Source organism: Balaenoptera ricei, chromosome 11 (assembly GCF_028023285.1).
Source record: "Balaenoptera ricei isolate mBalRic1 chromosome 11, mBalRic1.hap2, whole genome shotgun sequence".
Classification (NCBI taxonomy): domain Eukaryota; kingdom Metazoa; phylum Chordata; class Mammalia; order Artiodactyla; family Balaenopteridae; genus Balaenoptera; species Balaenoptera ricei.
The window spans coordinates 3832605-3852065 of record NC_082649.1 but is presented as its reverse complement, the minus strand read 5'-3'; the positions used below and the strand labels follow the sequence as shown (position 1 = coordinate 3852065).

The 19461-nt window shown below is 47.6% G+C and overlaps 1 protein-coding gene across 7 annotated transcripts in view; it reads left to right on the top strand.

Annotated features, from left to right (window-relative positions):
• RPP40 (ribonuclease P/MRP subunit p40) overlaps positions 1-19461 on the top strand; it is a 60799-nt gene that overhangs the window by 18417 nt on the left and 22921 nt on the right. The window lies entirely within an intron of this gene.

Genomic DNA, 19461 nt, shown 5'->3' with positions numbered 1-19461 from the left:
ACTCCTAAAGTAACCAAAGATCCTCACACATTTGCTGAGGGATTTCATACAGTCATTCAAACCTATCAACCTGGATTCTCTGGCGTATCTCGACTAGTTCATATGCTTGTCAGTGAAGCATTCAGTTTGCCACTAGTTGGCAGAGTCCTGAAAGGTCTCTAGAATTACAGCTGGGAGACCTGGCCATTTACTTTTGTAATCAGACTCAGGCAATCCCTCGGTGACTTTGTCAGGCCATTCCTAGGACTTTTCCAAAGACTGTTGATTGGAACAAAGTTCAGGCTTGCACACAAAAATCTGATGAACCTGTTCATGACTACTACAATCAACTTCAGATTATTTTAAAAGAAAAGTCTGGTCTTCTTTAGATGTTGATTCCACCTGGGTAGCTTTTAACTCTGTTTCTTAATGGGCTGAAACAGGACCTTTCCCTTCTAGTAAAAAGCACCAGGATGGAGTGGGAAACTCTCCACTGCAGATTTAGTAAATCTGGCAAACCAGCTCTCTCACACTGGATGAGTCACCTCAAAGGAAGGCTGCCAAAAGTCTTAATCTTCAACTGAAGCAAACAAAGGCCCCTAAACAAAACCAAAACCCTCCTAGTTTCTGCTGTTATTGCAAAGAGCCAGGACATTGGGAAAGAGATTGTTACAAACTTAAGTGCTTCAGGCGCCTTCAGCCTTCTAACGTGCCTTTCCAACGTCCTCCTGATTCTGAATGACCCAAGGAACTACAGGGGCTCTTCCCAATCCTCCCTCTTAATTGGCTTGGAGAAACAGTTCTCCAGGTTGGGGTTGAATCTCTTCCAGTCCTAACTGACACTGGAGCCAGAGTGCTCAACCCCACTGCTACAAAACAGCCCCTGCCTCAGAGTGCGAAAACCGTTCCAATAGTGGGGATCTGTAATGCCCCTCACAAGGTTCCTGTCTCTGAACCTATTCCCTTTTGTTTAGGCCCTTTGAGAGGTAGACACGCCTTCTACTTAGTTCCTCTGCCCCTACGCATTTATGAGCCTGAGATTTCTTAGAGAAGCATCATGGCAGAATTTCTTTCTCCAAAAGGGGGAAATGACTCTAGAACTTGACAGCAGTCATCAAAGCAGCCAACCAGGTGAATTAAATGACCCTTTGACATCTTTTATTTGCTCCATCTCTGTTGGTGCTAGAGCTGATTCTGGAAACACTGATCGTTTGTCCCCTTTGAATCAGCTACCACCCTCCTTGTGGGCAAAATCTCAAACTGGTATTGACAAAATTCACAGCGCACCTCCCATCAAGATTCAAATAGATCCCTCTAAACTTCTTCCTGGAATTACTCAATACCTGTAAGTAAAGGAGCTCTTCAAGTCATAAAGCCCATAATGGAAGACTACAAGGCTCAAGGCCTCAGGGTTCCCTCTACTAGTCCCTGTAACTTTCCCATTTGACTGGTGAGAAAACCTAAGGGCCGAGGGTGGAGGCTTGTCAAGGCCCTCAGGACAATAAACAACATTGTTATCCTTCGACACCCTGAGGTCCCTAAACCTCACACGTGACTAACATCCATTCCCACCGGAAGACATTCTTTACTGTAATTGGTTTATGTGGTTCATTCTTTAGTATCCCAGTTGATGAAGCTAGCCAACACTTTTTTGCCTTCACTTGGGAAGAAAAACAACTCACCTGGACAGTAATCCCTCAGGATCTTACTGAGAGCCCTTCTTATTTTTTGCAAATCCTAAAGGCTGATCTGGATGATACAGAGTTCCCCAGAGGTTCTGCTTTGTTGCAGTATGTGGAATGATTTGCTTCTTTGCTCTCCTCAAGCCTCCTCACAGGATGACTACATCCACTTGCTAAAGCTTTTAGCCTTAAAGGGACATAACATCGACAAGGAAAACTGCAGTTTGCCCAAAATCAGATTCCATATTTAGGGCATCTGATATCAGAACAAGAGCTAAACCAAGGTCCAGATAGACTTCATAATGTCCTAAGTTTCCCAAAACCCAAAACTAAGTGCCAACTGTGAGGTTTTCTTGGGCTAGTTTGTTATTGCTCTAACTGGATTCCAAATTTCTCTTTTATGGCCAAACCTCTGTATGTTTTACTAAAGAATAAAGACCCTGACCTAATTTTACGGGAAGAATAGGACTACATAGGCTCTAAGGCCTTAAAGGAGAGTTTGATGAACCCACCTGCCCTTGGGCATCACATTTATCAGATTCCCTCTTTCCTTTTTGTATATGAAAAGGAAAGGAATGCCCTTGGGGTGTTTATCCCAAAAAACACAGAGGCCACCATTGACCCTTAGGGCATTATAGCCTACAACTTCCCTGTGCGGGGTGTGTGTGGGGGGGATACCCTCCGTTGCCTGAGGGGCATTACTGCCACTACCCTTTTGATTCTAGAGCTTTCAAAGAAAAGGAATAGAATTTAGTGACAGGTTGGATCTCGGGCATGAGAGAGAGAGGAGTCTGGTTCTTAGGCTCCAGAAGTGTTAGCCTGTGTGGACGGGAGTGCCACTGAGCAAGGCGGGTACAGAAGATGAGAAGCAGATTGAGTGGGAGCCGTGGGATGAGAGGGGGCGTCTGTGCAGGGAGGGCTGCCTCGAGGTGGGACTTCCGCGCGGTGGGGGGGGGGGGGTGGTGGCCAGCAGGCAGTGGCAGCAGTCTGTCCTGAGATGTAGATTTGGGCGTTGTCACGGAAACAGCCCAGACCACCGTCCTGTCTGGTCCTCCGTGTCTTAGGCACGCAGCTCCCTCCATCCTGAGCACCTTCCCGCCTTCTCTGCTCTGATGCCCCCTCCATCCTAACCACTGTTCCCCGCCCCTCCCATCCCAGGCAGGGCCCTGTGCTTACCTTTACCTATGTTTTGACTACTTGGTACTGATGCTGAGTGGTTTTCAGTCTGTGTCCCCCACTGGGACAGGGTTCCTAGTATATGGCAGGCAGACAAGCCTGTGGTTATTGAACTGGAGTAAAACTTCAGCGTTGGTCCATCTTCTTAACTATTTGCGATTGTTTTCCCCACTGACCCCAGTTTTTAAGCCACAAGACCAAAACCTCATGAGGCATTCCAGGTCTGGACCTACAGTGAGGCGGCACGCGGGAAAGGGCACAGGAGTGAATTTCACTGGTCTGGTCTCCAGTGCTGGTTCTGCCCTGAGCTCACGGCTTCTGTTTAGGTAGATTATTTTATACATCCTCTAGGACCTAGTGGCTCAGCTATAAAATAAGGCCCGTGACCTAGGTATTCTCTGAGACAGTGCATCTGACAGCTTGCCGTGGTGACAGAGATTCTCCATGTCTGCGCTTCCAATATGGCACCAATCGCCAAGTGCAGCCACCAAGACTTTGAAATGTGTGTGACTGTGTTGGAAGCTCGGCCCTAAGACCCCTTCTAGCTTGGTGATGTCACTTCCTTTGTTCCTCTATGCATTCAGTCTAATTTTCAAGTTCGGCACATATGAAAATAGAAAACTCAAAGATAGGCTATCTTTTATCAGTTTTTTGTTTGTTTAGCAAAATGTCAACATGTTTATAATATTAACTAATCATAGAGAAAACTTTTTATATAATTAGTTTGAGGAACTGAGGGACAAACAAAAGGCTGTTCCAGCTGCAGGGCACAGCAAGGTGAGTCAAGGGTCCTGGGAGGAGGGACAGTGCCTTGAACAGACAAGACTTGCCCATGACCCCAGCTCCTGCCAGGTGCCATGCAAGCAGCCCCACCTGTGCCCCTGCTTCTGCCTGGGAAAGGGGAGCGGGGTCCAAGCGCTGAGGGGCTGCTGCATCTGCCCACCTACTGGGAAATGCCAGTTTGTGCACAGACTCGCTGCTGTCTATGGACCTGTGTCCCCGGTACGTGTAAAAGTGAGCCCACCCTAGCCCAGAAATGCTGTCGTGGGAGTGGTCCTCCCTAGGGACCATTTGGCAATGTCTGGAGATACTTTTGGTTGTCACCAGTTGGGGTAGGGAGTGCCACTGGCTTCTAGTGAGTAGAGGCCAGGGGTGCTGCAAACATCGTACAATGCGCAGGATGGCCCCACAGCAAAGAATGATCCAGATGCCCCAAGTCTCAGTAGTGCTGAGACTGAGGAGCCCTGACTCGTAGCGGTGTGGACTCTAGAAATGCAAAGCCCTGTCACGGCAACTCCTGGATTCCTGAAGCCAAGTGACTTTTGAATAAATGACATGGCTTATCTTCAGGACAATTTCATCATTTGGTTCTCTTTATTCTGTAGACAAAAGCCAGCAGTTGTTATAGTTTCCTACTATTTACATCACGTTCAATTTTATATGAGTTAGGCAGAGCCCAAATGACATTAAACAATTAAGTGAAAAAAGATCAGTTGCAAAATTTTTTTATTATTTTGATCGATCAAAATAATTTTCTATGAAAGAGATTTTCTCTCTTTGTTCATTGATAATTGTGGCTTTTTCTCCCTACTGGTATATATTGATATATGCATAAATTTGTATATACTTTCAAATGGGCTATAATTTGTTATTCCAACTTGACTGTAAAAGTACTGTTATTTATAAATCTGGTTAGAGAATATTCACCAGACAATAGTAATCAAGTATTTAATACTTTTATTCAGGAATTTCATGTGTGTTATAAACTATGAGCAAGATGAGACTCCTGCTTCATGGTGAGGGAAAGCAAGCCAGAATGAGGCATAAGTGGTTTCCTCAAAGCTGCAAGAAGGATTAAGTTCCAAATATTCAGTATTTCTATCCCTTGGGTCTCTGTATACAAAATAACTTAGAAAATAATTATGTTTTTGTTTAAACAGCTAAACTTTTTTTTTTAATTTATTTTTATTTTTGGCTGTGTTGGGTCTTTGTTTCTGTGCGAGGGCTTTCTCTAGTTGTGGCGAGCGGGGGCCACTCTTCATCGCGGTGCGCGGGCCTCTCACTGTCGCGGCCTCTCTTGTTGCGGAGCACAGGCTCCAGACGCGCAGGCTCAGTAGTTGTGGCTCATGGGCTTAGTTGCTCCGCGGCATGTGGGATCTTCCGAGACCAGGACTCGAACCCGTGTCCCCTGCATTGGCAGGCGGATTCTCAACCACTGCGCCACCAGGGAAGCCCCCTAAACAGCTAAACTTTTCATTTGCTCTGTCTTAAAACTATGTTTTATTGAGGTATAATTTACGTATATTAAAATACACAGTTTGAGTGTTAAAAAACAGAATTCAACTGAGTAAATCTTAAAGATTTTATTGGCTTTATTCCCTGACTCATGGATTGGGCATCATCCAATCCAGCAGGTGGAAAGGAGCTCTGAGGAGCTGCACACGATGAGATTTTAAAGGCAGAAGGGAGCAGGAACAAGGAAGTTATACCAGGCCAAAAGCAGGGTTGGTTATTGTAAGCTTACTTTCCTTTAGGGGATGACGGGGGTCTATCAGGCAGATGACCTAAGTGGTGCTGGCCAGGCGATTCCTGATTGGTCGAAATTCCATTTCTGGGAGAGGGGGAAACTGTGATTAAGTCTCTGTTTGGTGACGTGGGGCTTGGCATAAGTAACTCCATTTTGGATCTGTTGTCTGATTTTTAACACGAGTTATGACTCCTAATTTTTTAAAAACTTCTTAGAGCATGACTTGTTAAATGTACACTGTAAATAGATGTAAGAGGCACAGTGTGGTTGACTATACAGCCCCTTAGTACATGGAGAGGTTAATAGCTGTTCTCATGTCAATAACATCTCACTAATTTTGTCAAATTGGGAAAAAGTACAGTGTGACTTAACAGGAACAATTTTTTTTTTTTTTTGGCTGTGTTGGGTCTTCATTGCCGCGCGCGGGCTTTCTCTAGTTGCAGCGAGCAGGGGTTACTCTTCATTGTGGTGCACGGGCCTCTCATTGCGGTGGCTTCTCATGTTGTGGAGCATGGGCTCTAGGAGCGCGGGCTTCAGTAGTTGTAGCACGCGGGCTCAGTAGTTGTGGCTCGCGGGCTCTAGAGCACAGGCTCAGTAGTTGTGGCGCACGGGCTTAGTTGCTCCGCAGCATGTGGGATCTTCCCAGACCAGGGCTCGAACCCGTGTCCCCTGCATTGGCAGGCGGATGCTTAACCACTGCGGCACCAAGGAAGCCTGACAGGAACAATTTTGAATTCAGAATATTTGTTAAAGAAATGTATTTTATTATTCCTTAGGAATTAGGGTCTCCTGCTACAAAATCACAGTGTGGCCTCAAGCAATTCTCTTCACCTCTCTGGATCTCGATCTCTTCATCAGGATAGATTAGGGGATTCAACTAAAAGAGCTCACAGGTCCCTTCCAACTCGAAAGCTCTGTGCTGCTCAGAACCCTGACTCAGCCCCCTTTCTGCTGGAGCTCGTCTCTCCTGCCTCCCGCTGTCCAGCCTCCCATGGTCCCGCCTCCCACTGTCCCTCCTCCCACTGTCCCTCCTCCCACTGTCCCTCCTCCCACTGTCCCGCCTCCCACTGTCCTGCCCCCCACTGCCCCGCCTCCCACTGCCCCGCCTCCCACTGTCCCGCCTCCCACTGTCCTGCAGTCCCGCCTCCCACTGTCCCGCCTCCAACTGTCCAGCCTCCCACTGTCCCGCCTCCCACTGTCCTGCTGTCCCGCCTCCCACTGTCCCGCCTCCCGCTGTCCCGCCTCCCACTGTCCTGCTGTCCCACCTCCGACTGTCCTGCTGTCCTGCCTCCCACTGTCCAGCCTCCCACTGTCCTGCTGTCCCGCCTCCCACTGTCCTGCTGTCCCGCCTCCCACTGTCCCGCCTCCCACTGTCCTGCTGTCCAGCCTCCCACTGCCCTGCCTCCCACTGTCCCGCCTCCCGCTGTCCAGCCTCCCACGTCCAGCCTCCCACTGTCCTGCTGTCCCGCCTCCCGCTGTCCCGCCTCCCGCTGTCCCGCCTCCCGCTGTCCAGCCTCCCACATCCAGCCTCCCACTGTCCTCCCTCCCACCATCCAGCCTCCCACCGTCCTGCCTCCCACTGTCCCGCCTCCCGCTGTCCCGCCTCCCATTGTCCTGCCTCCCCTGGTTCTCCTTCTCCTTCTGCTGCTCTTTCCCTGTCTCCGTCGAGCCCTCTTCTTAAATGTTGGTTGGACCTTTGATGCTGGAGCTACCCAGTCTTCATGGCTGTAGCAGCCGCCTACCTGCTAATAACTGCCAGCTGACATCTCTGCCTTCAGGGTCATGTCACCTGCCAACTGGATGTGGTACATGGATGCCCACAGGCACGTTCACCTACCGTGTCCAGCGGGTCTCCTCCTCCTCCCACCCCAAATGCTGCCACTTTGCCTATTTTCCTTATTTAAGTGAAAAGCACCAGCACTCATTTCAACCTCAAAGCAACTCTGAGCGGTGTTATTTTCCCATCACATAGAAGCTATACACAAGAGGTGAAAAAAGCGACACACAGAGAAGTTAGGGAGAGATCTAAGGCAACACGGCAGTGAGCGGTGCATTGGATTTGCGCTAAACGTCTCTGCTCCAAGGCCAGAGCTCCCGCCCCCTGCCCTGCGTGCTCTCTTGCCCATCCCAGAAGCCTGGGGGATGGTCCTCAGCCCTCAGTCCCTCCCTCACCCCCCCGCCCAGCCCCACGCCAGGACTTGCAGACCAGAATGGCCCTCGCGTCAGCTCCTCAAACCTTACAGCTCATACTGTAAACAACTGTCCTTTCTACTGTCTAGCCAGTGCCATGTGTTTTGTATTTTTGTGCTTTTTGTGGGTGATTTTGCTGTTTAAATAGCCCCCAGGCCTAGTGCTGAAGTCCTGTCCAGTGTCCCTAAGAGCAGGAAGGCTGTGACCTGCCTTGTGGGGAAAACGCGTGTGTGAGATGAGCTTCGTTCAGGCGTGAGCTGCGGTGCTGTTGGCTGTGAGGTCAGGGCTGATGAGTCAACCGCACACCCACAAAGAGGAAGAGGGAATTCCTGTAGTGACGCTCCTCCAGAAAGCACTAAAGGCAGCGCATGATGAAGTGATGGAAGAGATGGAAAGGCGGCTAAGTCTGTGGATTCATGAGGTGACAACTGATTAAAAAAAAATCATCGTGAGCATCATCGTGAGGAAAGCCGAAGACATTCATGGCCAGGGAAGCGTCGTGGAAGACATTCATGGCCAGGGAAGCGCCGTGGAAGACATTCATGGCCAGGGAGGCGTCGTGGAAGACATTCATGGCCAGGGAGGCGTCGTGGAAGACAGTCATGGCCAGGGAGGCGTCGTGGAAGACAGTCATGGCCAGGGAGGCGTCGTGGAAGACAGTCATGGCCAAAGGGACATGGCTGTGGGCATCTGGGTACCACACCCTTCTGAGCTGCGGTGGCTGACTCATGTTTCCAGGTGACCTGGCAGAAACGTTACACCTGCGGATGGAAATACCTGTTGAGTGTCATCCAGGCGAAGGGCCTGCGGAAGAGCGGGCGGTCCACGCCGCCCCAGGCTTGTTGTTTGAAGACCTGGCACACTAGCCTGGAGAACACAAACCAGGTTTTGGTTGACAGAATGTGACCAGAGGCTCCCAGGAACCAGACCCCACACTTCCCAGGAGCAGCAGTTCAGCCTTCACCCTCCAGGGTTGGCAGCAAGTTCCCGGAACGCAACTGTGGTACTGAGAGCTGACCGTGCTTCTCACTGTTCCTGCCACGTGGCCTCCAGGCCCACTGAACTCTTTGTGGTGGCCTGGTGCCCTATCCTCTCCACCAGGCCACCTAGGCTCACCCTGGAGGCTCAGCTCCAGTCATCCCCAGGGGCTCTCTCTGGATCCCACCCTGGAGACGCTCCTCCTCCGGGCTTGTTAACACACCACGTCCCCCTCTGTCTCAGCATCATCTCAGCAGGGTGGTCACGCGCGTGTTTGACTGTCTCCCCCACCAGTGTCTAAGCTGCTGCGGGGCGAGGCCCTTTATATACCTCTGTGTGTGTGTGTGTGTGTGTGTGTGTGTGTGTTTGTGTGTGTGAGAGAGATGGGCGGCCAAAACCAACAATCAAAGATATTTTTTCTGATGTACTTTCACTTTATTTTTAAAAGTAACACACGCTACCATGCTGTACTTGATTGATTCCATGCTTCTGTGCTCTGGTTCTTAGCACAGAGCCTGGCCCATAGAGAGGATCAGTACATGTTCACTGAAAAGAAAAGCATAAAGGTTAACAATATCTATTCATTCTACCTAATTGAAGTTCCCGGGTCATAAATTTCTAATAAACAGATAAAATAGTTTGAAATTAACATATTAAATTAATGGCTTGTTCTCTGAAATATTTAAAATAATTGCTCTGCCCTCTCTTTTCAATTTGAGTTCTCTGTAATAAAATTTTGCTGGGCAAAATAAACTTCAGCTTAATCCAAATGGAATAAGTAGAAGTTTGGAGCAATCAATCTGAGTTAGCGAGTTTTTACTGTGCTCAATATAATTCTGGAATATTGAAGCCAGAGAGGGCTCAACGCACACCTGTGTTAATTAGGCTCTTCAGGTGAGCTAAGGAAGCAGGAAGAGGAAGAGGCAGTTGGGGCCAGGAAGGAAGGCTGTCTGTGCACAGCCGGGTCTGGCCTCGGACAGCCGCTCCGGGGCTCAGCGACTGGCTGTCTCCCCGGGAGGGGGCATCTGCTGCTTCAGGAGCTGCTGTCGTGGGCACTTGGCTCCTGCAGCCTCTGCTTGGTCATGGGCTGTCCTGACCTGTCCCTGCTGCCCCTCTTCTCCTCGCCTCCTTTCTGCTCCTGCAGACTGGCAAGTGCTGAGGGTCCCGTTAGGTCTCACGTTCAGGTCCCCACAGAGAAAGGATGCGATTGCTTCAGAGAGTTACTCTCCTTCCTGCCGGGCAGAGACCTCGCCCCAGTCCACCTCCTATGACGGAGATCGTCCTATAAGTTAGCTGCCCTTGGGCCCAGCACCTGCCCCGTGAGCCAGAGTGGCGGGAAGGCACGGCTGCTTCCTCAGAAGGCCTGTGGGCACGCGATGCTCCTCTCTGAGTCCACAGAGGCAGCGCTGACACCTGGAAGGTTAGGCGGATCATTCCAAGGAGGGTCCTTTCAAAGCCCTCTGCGACCCAGGTCTCTGGAGCACATCACCTCCCCAGTTTTGAGAAGACTTGCCTACTTGGCTTGTTTATTTTGAGCTGCTCTAAATGTTTGGGTGAAGCGTTCAGGGATTAACAGACGGATCTCATTTATGCAACATCTAAATGCACCGCCAGTGGGTCCTTTATCAGAATTACTTATGGTTGAACGTTAAGGACGTCTGATATCACTGAACACTGAATAAGTGGGTCTACAACATTCTGCTTATTTTCATTTGTTTTCCTTAATCTAAATAAATGAGTTGCTGCTTTAAATATATATATGTGAGGGACTTCCCTGGTGGCGCAGTGGTTAAGAATCTGCCTTCCAATGCAGGGGACGAGAGTTCGATCCCTGGTCAGGGAACTAGGAACCCACATGCCACGGGGTAACTAAGCCCGTGAGCCACAACTAGAGAGAAGCAAAAAAAAAAAAAAAAATGAATGAAAGACCTTAGGCAACCAAATCAGCAATTCAAACACTGAAAACAGCAATTTAACTCCAACTTTAAACAAATGAGTCAGAATAATGCCACAATAATAGTATTAATAATTAATGGTCTTGCCCATTGAGGCTTCTTCCTTTTCCTTCTCAACAAATAATTAGCAGAAGGTATTTTAACTTTTGGATTGATATGAAGCTTTCATAAGCCCAGTGATTATGATGAGACCTCAGGCCCTACAGCCAGAGGAGCCACCAGTTTCCATCACAAAAGACACGTTGCCTCAGCCAGCGTCCCCTGAGTTACTCAGCCCCAGGCCAGCATGGAAGGCCCTGCCCTATTTCCAGCTCTGATTTATCAGTACTTCTCCTGCCCCAGCTGCATCACTGCTCACAAAGCAGTTCCTTTAAAACAGCTCCGTGAAAACCCCCAAAGCACAGCCCGTGAATGGGGCTCTTTCCTGCTCTTGCTCTGAGCCCTCTCATCCCCTAGAACCAGGAAAGGCCTAGATTCCTGGGGAGACCCTGTTACCTGGAGCATCGACCCTGGACTGGGGCCATCAGGTGACGGCCTGGTCACTCCCCAAACCAAAGGGTTCTGAGCCCAAAGTCACACCTCGGGCTGTGCCCGGACATTGCACTCACCGGCATCGCTTCGTTTAAAGTGGGCAGAATCACACCCCTGAGCTGTCGCCGACTCTGCTTCTGTGTGTGACCCAGTTTGCTTGCTCTGCTTCCTCATCCAGTCTCCCCCATCCTTGGCCCCTGACGCTTCTCCGTGTAATGAGTAGATACAGCCCCTCCCCACTCCCACCCCAACTGCTCCCAGTGTAGACGGGTCGTGATCCCCACAGTGAGGGTGGGCACCCGGGCTACTGGGCCACAGGGCAGCTTCACGGGGAGAAGAGGCGTCTCACCCCGTGTCCCCCCAGAAGTGAACCAGCAGGCAGAGTCTCCTGGAGGCCACTCCTATGTCCAGCTCAACCTCAGACCCTGATGGGCTCACAGGCCGAGTACAGTGTGTGGGCTGCTTCACGCCTGCTCTGGTGGAACGGTTGTGGTGGTCTCAGGAAACACATTTATTATGAAGAAACTAAAATATTTGTCATATTTGTACATTTGTGAGACCGGAAGCCATATTTTACTCTTATATTGTGGTAGTCTATCCTCGTATTTAAAATAATGATAATGTCAATCACTGTTAAAGTCTGGTAGGTGATTCTGCAGCTCACTGATACAGAAAACACTGCGAGACTTGAAGCCCCCATCCAGTAGTTATCTCAGGTCAGCCAGGTGAAGTGAGGTTTGCAGGATTTTGGTGAATCTGTGGCTCTTGATAAGGAAACATCAAAACCTTTACATATGGATTTCTGGATTTCCTTGTTATAATTTTGGGCATAGAAATTACACGACTTGGTTATAAAAATAAAGATCATCTAAAAGATCCAGAATATATATATCTCAATTTTCTTAGATTATCATCTAAAATAAGACATTTAAAAATATTTTTGAGGAACCTGGGCCCATTGAGAACATGTCCACAGACCTCTGGGAGTTTGAGAACCCTGAAATCATTTGTATCAGTGGAAATAATCGAGAGCTACATCTGTCCCTCCCAGGATTTGGAGATTCCTGTAAAATGCCAGATTGACCCACCAATCTTGATTGGATGGTTAGCCTAACAAATCTATTGTAATGACCAGTTATAAACGTCATCTGAAAGGACTTTCTTTTTGTAGGACATGTTTAACACTTAAAAGGTTATACAAAATACTGTCCCTGCTTTCTGATAGTTTGTAATCCTGCTGTCATCACCTATTAAATGTCATAATTATAATAGTAAAAATCAGAAACAGAGGAAAGGACCATTATGAAAATAAAATTCAGTTAAAAATTAATACTAAATAAATGAAAATCCCAGCAATGTTTTAAAAACAGAAGTTGACAGTCTGATTCTAAAATCTCTATGAGCTGCAAAGGGCCAAAAAAAAGCCAAGACATTGTTAAAGAAGAACAACTAAATAAGAGAAACTACTCCATAGATGCAAAATGCAATACAAAACTACAGGAATTAGGGCAGTAATAATGAAACAAGAATAAAAAATAGACCTGTGGAAAAGACCAGAGCCCCCAAACCAACCCACACATGTGGCTATATGATATATGACAAAGGAAGTACTGTAGGTTAGTGATAGAAATACATTAAAACAAAATAAAGGTGCTGGGTCATTTGGCTAGCCACATGTAAAAAGGCAAGTCTTGAAATCGATCTTATATCATCCACAAAAATTAATTCCAGAAAGAATGTAGCTGTTTTGTTTTTGTTTGTTTTTTTTTTTTGGCCACGACATGCAGCTTGTGGGATCTTAGTTCCCCAACCAGGGATCAAACCTGTGCCCCATGCATTGGAAGTATGGCATCTTAACCACTGGACCACCAGGGAAGTCCCTGGAAAGAATGTAGCTTTAAATGTGAATGTTAAAAAATAAACTTTCTTAAGATCAATTTTTTTTATGATCTAGAGGTAGGGAAAGAATTCTTAAACAGATCACAAAAAAAAAAAAAAAAACCCCAGCAGCTATATGGGAAGAGATGGATAATTTGGTTTGTTTGTTTGTTTTGTTTTTTTAATATTTATTTATTTATTTTGGCTGCACCGGGTCTTCGTTGCGGCATGCGGGATCTTCGTTGCAGCGTGCGGACTCTTAACTGTGGCATGCATGCAGGATCTAGTTCCCCAACGAGGGTTGGAACCCGGGCCCCCTGCATTGGGAGCGTGGAGTCTTACCCACTAGACCACCAGGGAAGTCCCCTAGACTGATAATTGGACTACGCTCAAATTAAGAATTTGTTTATTAAAAGATATCATTGAGAGTGAAGAGGCAATCACCAAGTGGGACAACACAAAACTGACAAAGGGCTCATGTCCACAATATGTAATGAACTCCTATAAATCAATAAGTAGAAGGCACAATTTAATAGAAAAATGGGTAGAAGACCTGACCATGTAATTTACAAAAGAAGCTATCCAAATGGTCTTCAACTTCCTTAAAAATCATGTAAATTCAAACGAAAATCACAGTGAGATTTTATACACACCCTCTAGAACAGCTGAGATTAGAAAGACTGGCAGCAGCAAGTGTTGGTGAGGATGGGGAGCAGGGGGGTCTCAGTGACAGCTCGGGGAGTCTACTGTGCTTGGCACTGTGTGGTAGATCTGAAAATCAGCATATCCTAGGACCAGGTATTTCACTCCTGGTGTAACAGAACTGCAGGCCCATGTGCCTCAAAAGACATAGGTAAGGATGCAGCAGCATTTGTCATAGAAAAAAAATAAACTTGGGGAAAAAACTAAATGAGACCTCGTTTCCCGCCTGACCTGTCCCTCTTGTCCTCACAACAGGAAAAGAGTGGAACAAACTGAAAATCAATAACTTTTCTTTGATTCCTCAGAGAACTGAAGTCCAGGGCAAACTGCTACCTCCAAAACTGGGGACAGGGGACTACCAGGAATCATAGCTCAGCGCAGAAGCTAGCACCAGAGCCAGTACTGGAGAAGGAAAATGTGAATTGGCAAGTTGCTGGAGGCTCAGTGCGCACAAGCTTGAAAATTAAAAATTAAGAGAGGCCAGTCTTACCTGAGGCACCCCACACTTTTGTGAGCCCACCTCCAGGAGCCCCTCTGGCTGTTCAGGCTGAGCATTAAAGAAAAACTCTCTCCTGCTTTCCACATTTCCACAGGGGAGGGGAGGGGTAGCCCTTTGGAAATAAGCCCAGAGCATTCTGTTCTTTCTTTTTTTAATTTTTATTGGAGTATAGTTGATTTACAATGTTGCGTTAGTTTCTGCTCTACCGCCAAGTGTATCGCTTATACATATATCCACTCTTTTTTAAATTAATTAATTCATTCATTCATTTTCTTGGCCTTGCCACCTGGCATGCAGGATCTTAGTTCCCCGACCAGGGATCGAACCTGTGCCCCCTGCAGAGGAAGCGAGGAGTCTTAACCACTGGACCGCCAGGCAAGTCCCTATCCACTCTTTATTAGATTCTTTTCCCATATAAATCATCACAGAATATTGAGAAGACTTCCCTGTGCTGTACAGTAGGTCCTTATTAGTTACCTATTTTATTTTTTAAATTTATTTATTTATTTATTTATTTTTGGCTGCGTTGTGTCTTCGTTGCTGCGCGTGGGCTTTCTCTAGTTGCGGCAAGCAGGGGCTACTTTTCGTTGCGGTGCGCGGGCTTCTCATTGTGGTGGCTTCTCTTGTTGCGGAGCATGGGCTCTAGGCGTGTGGGCTTCAGTAGTTGTGGCTCACGGGCTCTAGAGTGCAGGCTCAGTAGTTTTGGCTCACGGGCTTCAGTAGTTGTGGCTCACGGGCTCTAGAGTGCAGGCTCAGTAGTTGTGGCACACGGGCTCAGTATTTGTGGCTCTCGGGCTCTAGAGCACAGGCTCAGTAGTTGTGGTGCACGGGCTTAGTTGCTCCGCGGCATGTGGGATCTTCCCGGACCAGGGCTCGAACCTGTGTCCTCTGTATTGGCAGGCGGATTCTTAACCACTGCACCACCAGGGAAGCCCCTAGTTATCTATTTTATATACAGTGGTGTGTATGTGTCAATCCCAGTCTCCCAATTTATCCCTCCCCCACCCCCATTCCCCCCCCAGTAACCATAAGTTTGTTTTCTACATCTGTGACTCATGTTTTGTAAATAAGTTCATTTGTACCTTTTTTTTAGAACTATAAGCCATATCATAAGCCCTTCCTCAAGGAAACTTTCACCAGAGTCCAACCACTTTGGGAATTACCAGAAGCTCAGAGTCCTGGGGGACAGGAAATGCCCAACTGCAGCCTCCTCTACCCTCCTGTGTCCCCTGAGTGGGGACAGGGGAGTGGAGTGGTCAGCTGAGAAGCATTCGTGCAGGTCACAGCCCTAGGCACAGGCTCACTGAATGGTGAGGTCTAATAGACACCTCACCACCTCATCAAAGGGCTCCTGTAGAATCACAGGAGATTACAATGGAAAGAACTGCAAACCATATTTAAGAAAAAGACTCTAGGAAACCCCAGAGATGATAGGGGAGACAAAAACAAGGACACAGAGGAAATTTTAGCCCCTAACACCTACTACTACAGAAAAGAGCAAACACAGCTTAACTTCTAACCATACAAACAAAGCCCCTCACTAAAAGCGTATTTACTTTTACGCAGGACATCATGTCTATCTTTCAACAAAAAGTTGCAAAGTGTACTATACGGCAAAAAATGCAGCTTGAAGAGACAGAGAAGCATCAGAACCAGACTCAGATATGGTGGAAATTTTGGCACTATTGGACCAGGAATTAAAATAACTATGATTAATAAGCTAAGGGTTCTAATGGAGTTAGTGGACACTTGTGAGAACAGGTGGGTAATGTAAACAGAGAGATGGAAACGCTAAGAAAGAATCAAAAGGAAATGCTAGAAATCAAGAACAATGTAACAGAAATGAAGAATGCCTTTGATGGGTTCATTATAACCTAGACACGGCAGAGGAAAGAATCAGTGAGCCTGAAGATACCTCAGCAGAAAAGTCCCAAACTGAAAATCGAAGAGAAAAAAATGTTACCGAGTCCAAGCTTGCACTGCTCACCACACGAAAGGCCAATCGATTGAGAGACGAGGTGTTGGGACAAGGAATAGTGGCTTTATTTGGAAAGCCAGCAGATGGGGAATTTCTTCTTTCTTGCAGGCATTCACAGGTGGGCCTGGTCAGGATGTTTCCTGTGAGCTAAACAAAGGTATTTTAGCTTAACAGTCAGGCATGGGAGGCCAGGTTCCAGGAAATGGGCCATTCTGTATACTTTAAGTTATAGGCAACATCCCTTTAGTGATTAACTTGTAGCAAAAGCAATAGAACCACAAAGGATAAAGTAAAAGAAACAGGTCTAATATGGAGTCAGATTTGTTCTTCCCTATTACAAAAAGCATGAAAGAGACAGAACAGAATATCCATGAACTGTGGGAGAATTACAAAAGGTGTAACATACACATAATGGGAATACCAGAAGGAGAAGAGAGAAAGGAACAGAGGAAATATTTGAAATAATAATGGCTGAGAATTTCCCCAAATTAATGATAAACACCAAACCACAGATCCAGGAAACTCAGAGAACACTGTGCAGGCAAATACGAAAAAAATCTACACTAAGACATATTCTAACTGCAGAAAAATCAAGGACAAAGAAAATCTTGAAGAAAGCAGAGGAAATAAAGACCTTACCTCTAGTGGGACAAGGTAAAATTCCATCTGTCTCACGAATCATGCAAACAAAATAGAAAAAACTCACCAACTTAGAATTCTGTATCCAGTGAAACTGTCCTTCAAAAGTAAAGGGGAGATAGACATTCTCAGACAAACAACATTGAGGGAGACACCCCCCGACTACTGGAGGACCCGGCAGACTGAGTCAGTGCTGTGCCTGGGCTACACGTGGGACTCGGTCCAGGACGCACTGATGGGCTTGAGCGTGACGAAGTGATGACCACCTGTCCGCTCCTGGGCTACAGGACACCCCAGCTGGAGGGCTGCCCCGTCCCCATGACGCCCCGCCCTCAGCCGACCCACCCACAGCGGCAGTCCTTCCCCGGCCTGTGAGCTTGTGCCCTAAACCTCGGGCTCCACAGCCTCCCGGGCTCAGGGCTGTGGCCTCTGGCTGGTGACACTGTGTCTCTCGAGTGGACGGTTCGGTCGTGGCAGAGATGAGACAACCAGCCACGGTGGGCAGCACTTTGCAGAGTCCCTTGTGAATTACCTTGTCTGCAGTCCCCTGAGTCCTTCTCTGCGCAAGCAGGGCGGGGTCCCGAGCGCAAATTCCACCTGAAAACCTGAAAGAAAAATGGAGCTGTCCAGAGTGCTGGAATCGCTGAGTGTGGTGGAGCCCTGTTCCGCTCGGGGGACAGTGCCCTGCGGGCCTGGGGCGCACTAGCACCCCAGGAGTCACGGCGCTAGGAGGAGCCCGGTCCAGGCCTCACGGGGGCGGCTCAGGGCAGCCTCCCTGCTCCTCTCCGCTCCTGACGAGCTGGAGGGCGGACGTGGGGTGATGCCTTTGGCCGGAGCTGTCTGTTCAAAAGTCACTTGTTAAATTGGAAGCGCCCCTTTCCCCTGGCCAGTCCTTTTCTAGTTTGTACAAATTAATTTATCCAAGTCGTTAATATTTTGACTCCTGAGGGAATATTAGGAGCTGGGTATGTAAATATGGATAATAAATATTTGTTAAACAAATGTATTTATTGGGCAGCTACTATGTGCTTGGATGGTGCTAGAGCTAGAAAGCTGATAAAATATACTGCTTGTCCTCCAGGAGCAGTAATTAGTTGAAGATTCATTCACAAGTATTTATTATGTGCCCAGCACCCAGCAAGTAATAAAGAAGCGTCTCTTTACTTTTAGTTGGTGAATGGTGCAGGTAAGTGTAGAGGCTGGGCCCTGAACCCAGCCTGGGCATTTGGGAGGTTGCGGGGAATGGAGGGAAGGTGAGGCGTCCTAAAGGAAGTGAGGATTGAGTGGGTGGGTGGGTGGAAGTGAGCTGGCTGAGGAAGGACGGGGTAGCAGGGATCTTCGGAGACCTGGCCCTGACAGAGCAGAATGTACATGTCAGGAGTGCATTTAGCAGTAAGCTGTGTGCATGGTGAAAACAGTACACCGTTCACCTGGAAAGGTAGGTGGAGGTAAGTTCTGGGCTGCTGGGGTCCAGCAGAGGCACCCAGCATGCTCCACCTGCCTTCCTGGGTTGCCCGGAACATAGACATTAACTGAGAAGATTTCAGATGCCCTGCAGGACAGAAGGTGCTTGGTTATTAATAAATGCCACATGATAAATAGATCCCAGGGTCAAACTGGTTCAGAAAATGCAAATATCCACTGTGAATCTTTAGAGAGGGTAAAGTCTTCAATTCTCCTGATGGTCTGGGGAGATTTTCACCTGAGCACCTTGAGAAACGAGTGCTCAGCGTACACGCTGGGGATGGCCATGTCAGCACCCAAGTGGCAGGGATACTGCCTGGCAGGTCTCATAGTTCTGATCCCCCCTGAAGATGCACTGCTCTCCAAGATCAACACAGCTAGAGGCAGGCTGGAGGGAGGTAGCTGCAAAGCACTAATGATGAGAAGACCCACAAATGGAGAGTGAAAGAAGGTGACCAGTTGACAACTTCAGTTTTACCCACAGCTCCTCTGTTGTGTGCTGGGTATTGAAAGCCCTTCAGCTCTCAAAGTGCCAGCTCTACCTGATGGCTGGAAAGCATCTGCCCTTTCTTCTCTCATTTCTTTGCATTCTTCTGACCTCTAAAGGCAGTGCAGAGACTGGCATGGCGATTAAAGTCAACAACTGTTTTTATAGGTGGAACGTTGGTTGGGAGAAAGGACTTCTTGATTGGAATAGGAAACATTGATTGGCAAGTAATTGTACATCTTTTGGTCCCTCGACACTTGAGAAATTTGTGCTTTCTAAGAATGGAGGTTTTCAGAGGAAAACTAGCTAAATTTTTTAGTGAAAGCTACGTAAGAGTCATCTCTCATCCATATTGTAAATGTCAGGGTTATCAGCAAGTGTAGGTCTTTCCTGGAGGATCTGACCCACTCTTGGGCTTCAAAGGGAGGAAAAGGAACAGATTTCTCCTGATTTCATAGAGCATCTGTTCTTGGGTCACCTGTACAAAATCACCGTTGCCCCAATTACTCTTCTGACATCAGTATTAATTTCAATGTCATGTGATTTGCAGTTTTCATGATGCTCATGTCTTTTTAAGATCCTGTATGGAAAAAGGTTCTTACAGATCACATAGGATTGTGCATTAGGCTTCATGTGTTCTTGCAGAGTTTGTAGACGTCACCTTTAAGGGACGTCTAGCAGGATGGGGAGGACTTGGACTTGAACAGAAGGGAGGTAACAGTGTGAGCAAATGGAGGTGGGAGTGTGGGGTGTGTTTGGGGTGGAGTTCTTGTGTTTATTTATCGGTCCCTCTTAT